Source organism: Ahaetulla prasina, chromosome 3 (assembly GCF_028640845.1).
Source record: "Ahaetulla prasina isolate Xishuangbanna chromosome 3, ASM2864084v1, whole genome shotgun sequence".
Lineage (NCBI taxonomy): Eukaryota > Metazoa > Chordata > Lepidosauria > Squamata > Colubridae > Ahaetulla > Ahaetulla prasina.
The window spans coordinates 142,425,016-142,435,957 of record NC_080541.1 but is presented as its reverse complement, the minus strand read 5'-3'; positions in this window follow the sequence as shown (position 1 = coordinate 142,435,957).

The window sequence follows — 10,942 nt, the reverse complement described above, 5'->3', positions numbered from 1 at the left end:
ATTTATAACTACAACATTTACTGACAACTTGTTTTGGATCAATGGCACTCCTGAATAATAATTAATACATGATAAATAAATCTTGCAAGACAAAAAAAGCCCAGAATTAGTTTTTTCATAGATAACTTGTGATGAATAGATTAATTTGATATGCAAAGATTAAAAACTGAATAGAACAAGGGGTTGGAAACCCATTTTCTCTAAGCAAGGATGAACTGTTTTAACTGTACTATAAAAAAACAAATAGGTCTCAGATTATAATTTATTCCACAAAAATATTTTTGATTTATTGGCCTTGTTGCATTGATAAAAAAAGAAGTAAATGATTGTGGGGCTTAATATGCAATAATGCTTCATTAAATCACATGTTTTATGGTTATTTTCTGGGAAGAAGTAATTACACATATTAATTTGAATTTGAGAGAAGTTTTACTTTTCAGACAAACATTTGGAGCTGTAAGTTTATACATTTATAAATTTAAACTGACAGACAATGGCACTAATTTCTCACACCATTTTTATTGCTAAGATATTCTTTCAACTTTGGAAAAAAGAAGGTATGGCTCTAGTTACTAAATGTATTGAAGACCGGTATGAATAATTACAGTGAAATATGATGTTTTCCTGAAACTGCTATAAAACTTTAAACATTTGCATCTATAAAAACTGCACACGCACACAAATACTTATTTTACTTTTTTATTTATGTTTTAATTAATATTTTTAAAATAAAGATTTAAAAATAAAATCTACTATGAACAGCATCACAAGAAGGATCTCTTTAAATGTTTGGCAATCATAATGCAAATATGATGCAAACTAGGTAAATATAAAAGAACATATTGAGGCAAAAAAACCCTCCTTAATTGTATATATGCAGAGAGCTGTTGATACCTGAACTAACCATGGTTTCTAAGAACAACAACATCTGTATAAATAGCAATACCAATACCAGCCGGTGATATTTGGAGAAGGAAGCAGACATATGAATCAAACATGGAATATGTATTTTAGATTATTACATATATTAAATTAGCATTGACTCCCTGCAGTTTACAATAACAAAACAAAGTAAGATCAGAATAAACAGCGAAGCCAGAGTCACTTGTTTGAGAGACAGGTGACTATATAAATACCATGAATAAATGAATTAATGAAAATAATATATTGAACTGTAAAAAACCACAGTACCCATCCTAATAATTGATAAAAACCATTCAGTTTCAAATGCTCAGTGGAAAGCATTTGAAAAGCATTCCTAAAAGACACAAGAGTAATGGCACTCAAATCTCTGGGGGAAGGGAGGCTATTCAATAAATGCTGCCTTGGCTCCCATACTTATCACCTAAAACATGGGAAATTCTTAGCCCCTCTATTTGTCTGCCAGATGGGCTGGTTCCACCAGAACAATGAAATGAAGAGCTTTAATGGCTATGGCCATCACTTTGGATTGGATCAAGAAATGCATGCGCATGCGCCTCCCGCTTGCAAGCTGGTTTTCGGGTCTCTGCCATGCATGCGTGGGGGGCAGGGCACATGTGGGAGATGCACACCCATGCATAGGAGGTGGGGTGCACATGTGCGAGGGTCGTGCACACATGTGCAGGGGCAGGACGCATGCAGGGGTAGTGTGCGCATGCACAGGCAGCAGGAGGAGTGTGGGGGGAGTCACATGCACATGTTGGGAGTCAGGGCACACACGGGGTCGTGCACATGCGCAGGGATCGGTGCGCGGGAGAGGTCACACACGCATTGCCTTATGAGTGAGTTAGGTTTAAGGTTTCAGCACGCAACAACAAAAAGGTTAGCCATCACTGCCCTATTGGAAGTCAATACAGTAAACAACACTGGTATACAGGTAGTCCTTGACTTACAACTACAGTTGAGCCCCAGATTTCTGTTGCTAAGCAATACAATTGTTAAGTGAATTTTGCCCCATTTTGCGACCTTTCCTGCCATGGTTGTTAAGTGAATCACTGCATTTGTTAAATTTGTGACACGGTTGTTAAGTGAATCCGGCTTCCCCATTGACTTTGCTTGTCAGAAGATTGCAAAAGATGGTCATATGTCTCGGGGACACTACAAGTATCATAAATATGAAACAGCTGCATCTGAATTTTGATCACACGACCCTCAGGATGTTGCAGTGGTCATAAGTGTGAAAAATGGGCCTAAAATATTTTTTTTCAGTGCTGTTATAACTTCAAATGGTCACTGAACAAATGGTTGTAAGTTAAGGACTACCTGTAGTAAAGCTATATAGGCTTCTAAGCTATTTGCTAGTTTTAAGTCGGGGTTCCTAAACTTTCTGCTACATTTCCCTTTAGTACAATTTTAATATACACACATCCTCTAAAAATGCAAACAGAACACAAATTAACAATGGAAACAATGCAATGAAACTTTGGGAAAGGTGGGATTATTGTAATAATGTAACTAAAATGTTCTTCACACATCTCTTGGACTCTGCTCTGCCCCTCTACTAAGGGGTGTATATCAATGGTAAAATCTGAACTGGTTTGCTACCGGTTTGCTGGCCACGCATGCACAATACGCACCAAAAGGAGGCTTGGGAAGGTAAGTAGAACAGTGGGGGGGGGGGAGATCAGGTGTGCCGCACGATTTAGCTTCACTAGAAAGCAGGATTTCCTACTTTCTAGCAAAACTAAACCTCGCGGCACAGCTGATTGTCAGAAATACCAGTTCGAAGGAATTGGTAGCATGTTTTAACTACTGATTCACCTGAACTGGTAGCTTTTTAAACTGCAGATTCAACCGAACTAGTAGCTTTTTTTTATTATCAGTTCGCCTGAACCGATAGTTTTTATCACTACCGATTCGTCCAAACCGGCGCGAACTGGTAGCATTTCACCCCTAGTGCAGGGGTGAAATGCTCCCAGTTCGGACCGGGTCACCCAATCCGGTAGCGATCGCAGCGGGTAATTCGGAGAACCAGTAGCAAAAATCCCTGGTTCTGCCCCCTGCCTCTGCTGAGCCGAGCCATGAGGTTTTGTTTTTTTTTACTTTTAAAAGCAGTTTTTCTTCAGCCAAAAACATGCCTTTAAAAGTAAAAAAAAAAGCCTTTGAGGATCCCGTGGCTCAGCTGAGATCGTCAGAATCCTTTAAAAGTTTTTTTTTTCCCTTCGGCCAAAGAGGTTGTAAAAAAAAAAGTTTTAAAAGGCTCCTCTGGCAATCCCAGCTGAGTTCCTCATCACCAGAGAACCTTAAAAAATACGTTTTCTACAAGCTCTTCAGCTGAAGAGCTTACCTTATTACTGCTCCTTTCTGGCTCGCAAAGGTGATGCTTTATTTATTTATTTATTTATTTGTTCATACTTTTATACCGCCCTATCTCCCTAGGGACTCAGGGCGGTTTACAGCCAGATAAAAACATAAATATATACAGAATAAAACATTGATTTAAAAAACTTATTTTTTTTTTTATTGAAAGAGTTTTAAAAAAACAAAAACATTTTTCCCCCTTTTTTCCCCCTCCCTCCCAAAAAAAAAACAAAAAAAAAAAACACAAAACACCCGCCTCCCTCCCCCACCCCCCGGCTTCCCGGGTCAATCACAAGGTAAAGTTATACATAAACCAAACATAGAATAAAATTTTCCCTTCCAATCCAAATAACCACATCCAAAGCTTTTCGTCTCCCAACCCCCTCCCCATTACATAAAATAACTTTCTAATTATTCAAAGGCAATCTGATATTTCTTAATCTGATATCTGTTTTGTAAATAATCAATCCATTTTTTCCATTCAATTAAATATCTTTCCTGCGTATTGTCTTTTAAAAACGCTGAGATTTTAGCCATCTCAGCCAAATTAATAACTTTCAATATCCATTCTTCTATTGTAGGTATCTCTTCTTTCTTCCAGTATTGTCCAATCAATAGTCTTGCTGCTGTTATTAAGTTCAAAATCAATTTAGTCTCAATCCCTGTACAATCCGTTATAATTCCCAAAAGGAAAAATTGTGGCAGGAACTTTATCTTCTTCTTCAGTACATTTTGAATAATCCACCAAATTCTTATCCAATTTAAAAAACTTATTCAATAGGCCGAATATTTAAAATAGAAATATAAATAATAAAACCCCATTTAAAACTAAATTTAAAATTTAAAAAATCCTAGTCCAGTCCTGCGCAAATAAATAGATGTGTCTTAAGCTCGCGGCGGAAGGTTCGAAGGTCAGGAAGTTGGCGAAGTCCTGGGGGAAGCTCGTTCCAGAGGGTGGGAGCCCCCACAGAAAAGGCCCTTCCCCTGGGTGTCGCCAGTCGGCACTGCCTGGCCGACGGCACCCTGAGGAGTCCCTCTCTGTGAGAGCGCACGGGTCGGTGAGAGGCAATCGGTGGCAGCAGATGGTCCCGTAAGTAGCCCGGCCCTATGCCATGGAGCGCTTTGAAGATAATTACCAAAACCTTGAAGCGCACCCGGAAGGCCACAGGCAGCCAGTGCAGTCTGCGCAGGAGAGGTGTTACGTGGGAGCCACGAGGGGCTCCCTCTATCACCCGCGCAGCCGCATTCTGAACTACCTGGAGTCTCCGGGTGCTCCTCAAGGGAAGCCCCATGTAGAGAGCATTGCAGTAATCCAGACGAGATGTCATGAGAGCATGAGTGACCGTGCATAGGGCATCCCAGTCTAGAAAGGGGCGCAACTGGCGGACCAGGCGAACCTGGTAAAAAGCTCTCCTGGAGACAGCCGTCAAATGGTCTTCAAAAGACAGCCGTCCATCCAGGAGAACGCCCAAGTTGCGCACCCTCTCCATTGGGGCCAATGACTCGCCCCCAACAGTCAGCCGCGGCTGCAGCTGACTGTACCGGGATGCTAGCATCCACAGCCACTCCGTCTTGGAGGGATTGAGCTTGAGCCTGTTTCTCCCCATCCAGACCTGTACGGCTTCCAGGCACCGGGACAGCACTTCGATAGCTTTGTTGGGGTGGTCCGGTGTGGAAAATTACAGCTGAGTATCGTCAGCGTACAGCTGGTACCTCACACCGAAACCACTGATGATCTCACCCAGCGGCTTCATATAGATGTTGAACAGAAGGGGCGAGAGAATCGACCCCTGAGGCACCCCACAAGTGAGGCGCCGCGGAGCCGACCTCTGCCCCCCCGTCAACACCGTCTGCGACCGATCGGAGAGATAGGAGGAGAACCACCGATAAACGGTGCCTCCCACCCTCAATCCCTCCAACCGGTGCAGCAGGATACCATGGTCGATGGTATCGAAAGCTGCTGAGAGGTCTAATAGGACCAAGGCAGAGGAATAACCCCTATCCCTGGCCCTCCAGAGATCATCCACCAACGCGACCAAAGCCGTCTCAGTGCTGTATCCGGGCCGAAAGCCGGAGTTTCCTCCAGGTACTGGGGTAGTTGACGTGCCACCACACTCTCTACAACCTTCGCCGCGAAGCGAAGGTTGGAGACTGGACGATAATTACCTAAAACAGCTGGGTCCAGGGAAGGCTTCTTGAGGAGAGGCCTCACCACCGCCTCTTTCAAGGCGGCCGGAAAGACCCCCTCCAACAAAGAAGCATTCGTAATCCCCTGGAGCCAGCCTCGTGTCACCTCCTGCGTGGCCAACACCAACCAGGAGGGACACGGGTCCAGTAAACATGTGGTGGCGTTCAACCTACCCAGCAACCTGTCCATGTCCTCGGGAGCCACAGGATCAAACTCATCCCAAACAGTCTCAACAAGACAGCCTCTGACATCCCACCTGGATCTACCCAATTTTGGTCCAGACCATCCCGAAGCTGAACGATTTTATCGTATAGATAACCACTAAACTCCTCGGCACGTCCCTGCAACGGGTCATCCCGCTCCCCCTGTTGAAGGAGAGAGCGGGTCACCCGAAACAGGGCGGCCGGGCGGTTATCTGCCGACGCAATGAGGGAGGAGACGTAGCAACGTCTCGCTTCCCTCAGTGCCACTAGGTAGGTCCTAGTATAGGACCTAACTAGTGTCTGATCAGCCTCCGAACGACTGGACCTCCAGGAACTCTCTAGGCGTCTTCTCCGGCATTTCATCTCCCTCAGCCCCCCGGAGAACCAGGGAGCTGGTTGAGACCTACGCCGGGTCAGAGGCTGCAAAGACATGACACGGTCTAAGGCCCCCGCCGCGGCCCGTTCCCAGGCTGCGACAAGTTCCTCGGCTGTGCCGTGAGCCAGATCCTCAGGAAACAGCCCAAGCTCCGTCTGGAACCTCTCCGGGTCCATCAGGCGCCTGGGACGGAACCAACGTATTGGTTCCATCTCCCTGCAGTGTTGAGTGGCGGTCAGAAAGTCCAGGCGAAGGAGAAAGTGATCTGGCCATGACAAAGGTTCAGTGACTAAATCCCCCAAGTCCAGATCCTTCAACCACTGACCAGAGATGAAAATCAAATCCAGTGTGCCTCCCTCACTGTGAGTGGGACCATCAACTACTTGAGTCAGGTCCAAGGCCGTCATGGAAGCCATGAACTCCCGAGCAACTGTCGATGACATGCCGGTCGATGGCAAGTTAAAGTCCCCCATGACTATAAGTCTGGGGGTCTCCACTGCCACTCCAGCAAGCACCTCCAGGAGCTCGGGCAGGGCTGCTGTCACGCCGCAAGGAGCCAGGTACGTGACAAACAAGCCCATCTGACATCTATGACCCCACCTCACAAAGAGGGATTCACACCCGGCAATCTGAGGTACAGTGGTCTCCCTCGGCTCTAGACTCTCTCTAATGACAACCGTCACCCCCCCACCCCTACCCTGGGCCCTCGGCTGATGGAATGCTTGGAAACCCAGTGGGCACATTTCAACAAGGGGCACGCCCCCTTCAGTGCCCAACCAGGTCTCTGTAACGCCCATAAGGTCTGCGGCACCCTCCTGAATAAGATCGTATATTAGGGGGGCTTTATTGACCGCGGACCGTGCGTTGCACAGCATCAGCCGAAGGCCCAGGCTCTGAGGATCTTGACCATCCGGGAGACGGGAAAAGTCAGAGGGCTCGGGGCACGCGATTGCCTGCAAACATCGAGCGCCCCCCCCAGAGAACGATATGAGCCCCCGCTTCCACCATATCTGCCCTCCCACTTATCGTACAAATAGGACCACCCTCAGTAAGCGGAACATAATCCTCCCCCGTAACCTTCGAACCTATTAATTCACAGCCACGAGCACACGCAGGAACTGGACCCCCTCCCGACGGGCTACCCCCAACACCCGCCCTTACCCTCCCACCCCTTAAAAATGCCCTATCTAAAAAACCCCAAAGGCTCTTTCTCTTCACATGCCACCTCTGTGGGTCCCAAGACCCGTCATTGAGGCCGGCCCTAGGTAATAAAGCGGGCCATTCCTGCGAGGCGGGGGCACCTCGCAGGCACAAGAGTTCCAGTCCCGAATATCGCATAAATAAATAAATAAATAAATAGAAGATAGAAGGTGACAAGAGGTGATACTGTCCCAGGATGGCGGCATATTGCACAAGGTTCATCAAATGGATACCCATTTTCTGGTGATTCTTCAAATGGTGGCTGGCTTAGAGATGGAAGTAGATGTAAAAATAGGCAGATAGCATCCATGATAGAAAAAGTATTGCTATTCCGCCCAAAGCTCAGTCCTAAAATCCATAAAAGGTGGCAGTACTGTCACCGCCAGCGGTGTCCACAGGTATTTCTAAGTAAGTCCCCCAGCAGGTCACATACCGGTCTCCAAAGATCTTCCAAAGCAGTTCCAGAGAACAATCATGGCCAGCGAATCCCAAACGGCCAAGCACAATGCAGATGACAATGCAAACGATGTAATCAAAGGAAGAAGTAGGCCAAAATAGGCCAGGAGGCCTCCATGCCCACCACACCACTGCTTTCAGCCAAAATAGTCCAAGGCTAGAAACCTCTCCAGGCCAGCCATCCGCTCCTAAGGCTCCAGGTCCTGTTCAAGGTCTGCTCACTCCCCAGGGCCAGGGCCAGGCCTTTCCCAAGAGCCGGCCCGGCCCCTCCAAAGAGGGCCTGTAAGTTGTAACAAGCCGCGGATCTTACTGCGGCAAGGAGCTAAGCATCTCATCCTGGCCAAGGGTCTCAAGCAGGGAGGCCCCTAGGGGACCGTTCACAGCCCTTCGCTCCCACATCACTCCGAAGAAGGCTGGGGGAAGGGCGAAGCAGGTGAGAGCAGGGGAGAACACTGCAAAATAGTCCGGCAGGGAAAAGAAATAAGCCACGGGCTCGCCTCTCAACCGCACACGAGCCGCGGCCTCACCTCACGCCCAGTAAAGATGGCTGCCGTCCGCCGCTCGCCCGCGTCCTCCCGGACTCATCCTCAGCAGCCGTGAGTCCGAAAAGGTCCGCTGGGGGGATCATACAACCGACCGGGGGGCGAAAACGGTTCGGCACGCCGCCTGGGCCCCGCCATCCCGCTGCAGATCCTCCATCGTCAGCTCCGGTCTTCTACCGGGCTGCCATCTTGCGCATGCTTACATCAGTTGCATCAGCTAGCAACTGATTCTGCTGCCTAAAATCCATCTCCTCAGTGCCTCCTCAATTTGCCTGCTTTCCTGGCTGAGGAACTTTGGGAACTGAAGTCCACAAACCTTAAAGTTACTAAGGTTGGAGACCCCTGATCTAAAAAATATAAATAAAATAAAATAATAAAATAAAATATTTGTGCAGCTTTCTGAGATTTGGTGTGTTTCTGTAGTGTTTCACTCTAACTACACAAACACACAAAATCTCACAAAGCTGTATGTAGCATTTTGTGTGTGTGTGAGTCAGTTGTGTTGTGTTGTGTTTTGTGTGTGTAAAGTCTGAAAGTTGGTTTTTTAGCTTTTTGTGGCTGTGTGAGGTTCCTGCTTGTTGCATGGGCCATTTTGGGTGAAGTGCAGCTGCTTTTACATTGTGTGTAAGTCAGTTATGTTGTGTTGTGTTGTGTTGTGTTGTGTTGTGTGTGTGTAAAGTGTGAAAGTTGTTTTTTGAGCTTTTTGTGGCTGTGTGAAGTTTCTGCTTGTTGCAGGGGCCATTTTGGGTGAAGTGCAGCTGCTTTTACATTGTGTGTGAGTCAGTTGTGTTGTGTTGTGTTGTGTGTGTGTAGAGTATGAAAGTTGTTTTTTGAGCTTTTTGTGGCTGTGTGAAGTTCCTGCTTGTTGCATGGGCCATTTTGGATGAAGTGCAGCTGCTTTTACATTGTGTGTAAGTCAGTTGTGTTGTGTTGTGTTGTGTTGTGTGTGTGTGTAAAGTGTGAAAGTTGGTTTTTGGTACCTCTTATTGTTTTGTATACTTTGTTTATTATTTTTATTATTTATTGTTATTGGCCACGCCCACCCAGTCATCTGTCCACCAAGCCACGCCCACCAATTAAGCCACGCCCACAGAACTGGTAGGGAAAAAATTTAAATTTCACCCCTGCCCTGGTGTATATCTCACAGTTTGATTTTTAACAGAAACCCCAAGAAAGGTACACTGCAGTAATCCATTCTTGGGGAGGGGTGTGTGATAAGGGTTATTGTTGCAAAGAGCCTCCCGTTCCAGATATTTTATTTTATTTATTTATTTTGTCACAACATCATACAAAAAGATTATATAGTATATAAACATATATATGAGTAAATGTTAGGAGGTATAAGCATATATATATATAGGAAGAAGAAAAGAAAAACAATAGGACAGGAACGGTAGGCACGTTTGTGCGCTTATGCACGCCCCTTATGGTCCTCTTAGGAATGGGGTGAGGTCCATAGTTGAAAGTTTTTGGTTAAAGCTTTTAGGATTATGGGAAGAGACCACAGAGTCAGGTAAAGTATTCCAAGCACTGATGATTCTGTTACAGAAGTCATATTTTCTGCAATCTAGATTAAAGCGGTTAACATTAAGTTTAAATCTATTGGTTGCCCTTGTATTATTGCAATTAAAGCTGAAGTAGTCTTTGACAGGAAGGACATTACAATAGATGATTCTGTGAGTTAAACTTAGGTCTTGTCGAAGGCGACGGAGTTCCAAGTTTTCTAAGCCTAGGATTTCAAGTCTGGTGGGATAGGGTATTTTGTTGTTTTCAGAGGAATGGAGAACTCTTCTTGTAAAATATTTCTGGACACATTCAATTGTATTGATGTCAGAGATGTGGTGAGGGTTCCAAACAGGCGAGCTGTATTCTAGATAAGCCTGCAACAGGCAGGTGATCCAAAGCTATGTAGAGTCCCTGGCCAAAGCATCCACCTCCATCTTCAACATTACACTTGCAGCATTTCCCACTTTCTAAAGTGAAGCAAATGATGCATCCCTGTGCACTTTGATGAAAATTAGGTAGTCCTTGTTTAGCAACTAGAATTGGCATCTGCAATTTTCACTTGTTAAATAAAGTTAACTGAACCTGAGGCTTTCCTTATGATCTTACTGCAGTTTTCCTTTCCTTTACAGACTTGTGATGATTATCAAATGCGAGGATTAGTCAAAAGGGTACTTTTTCATCACTGTCATAACTTCGAGCGTTTGCTGTATGAGGCAGTGGCTAACAAGGACTAGCTGTATTTTTCTTTTAAAACTTCAGCCACACTTACAAATTCTTCTGTGCTGTTCTAGCATCTGGCAGAAACATTTAGCCACAGACTTCAAAAACATGTCAAGTTGCTCTGTTTTCCATTAAAAAAAAAAAAGCTATTAAAACTGTCACACAAGCACACCTGTAGTTACCATGCTTTCCAACCTGTGTGAAATGCCTCCTCTCGCAGCCAATCAATAGCTCAATTATTGTTACTCTGACTGGAAGCATCTGAGAAGAAAAATTCAGCATATATAGAGGGCTCAGCTTTGGAAAAGTTTTGCTATGCGAAAGAAAACAAGCTGATCCAAAACAGGCTAGCATCCTGATTTTGTATAAGGGAGGAAGAAGAACAGTATAATAAGTATATAGAATGTTATTATAATAAGTGTAAAGAAAAGTATAACTAGAAGTCAAGAGATGAAACTGCCAGATGCTA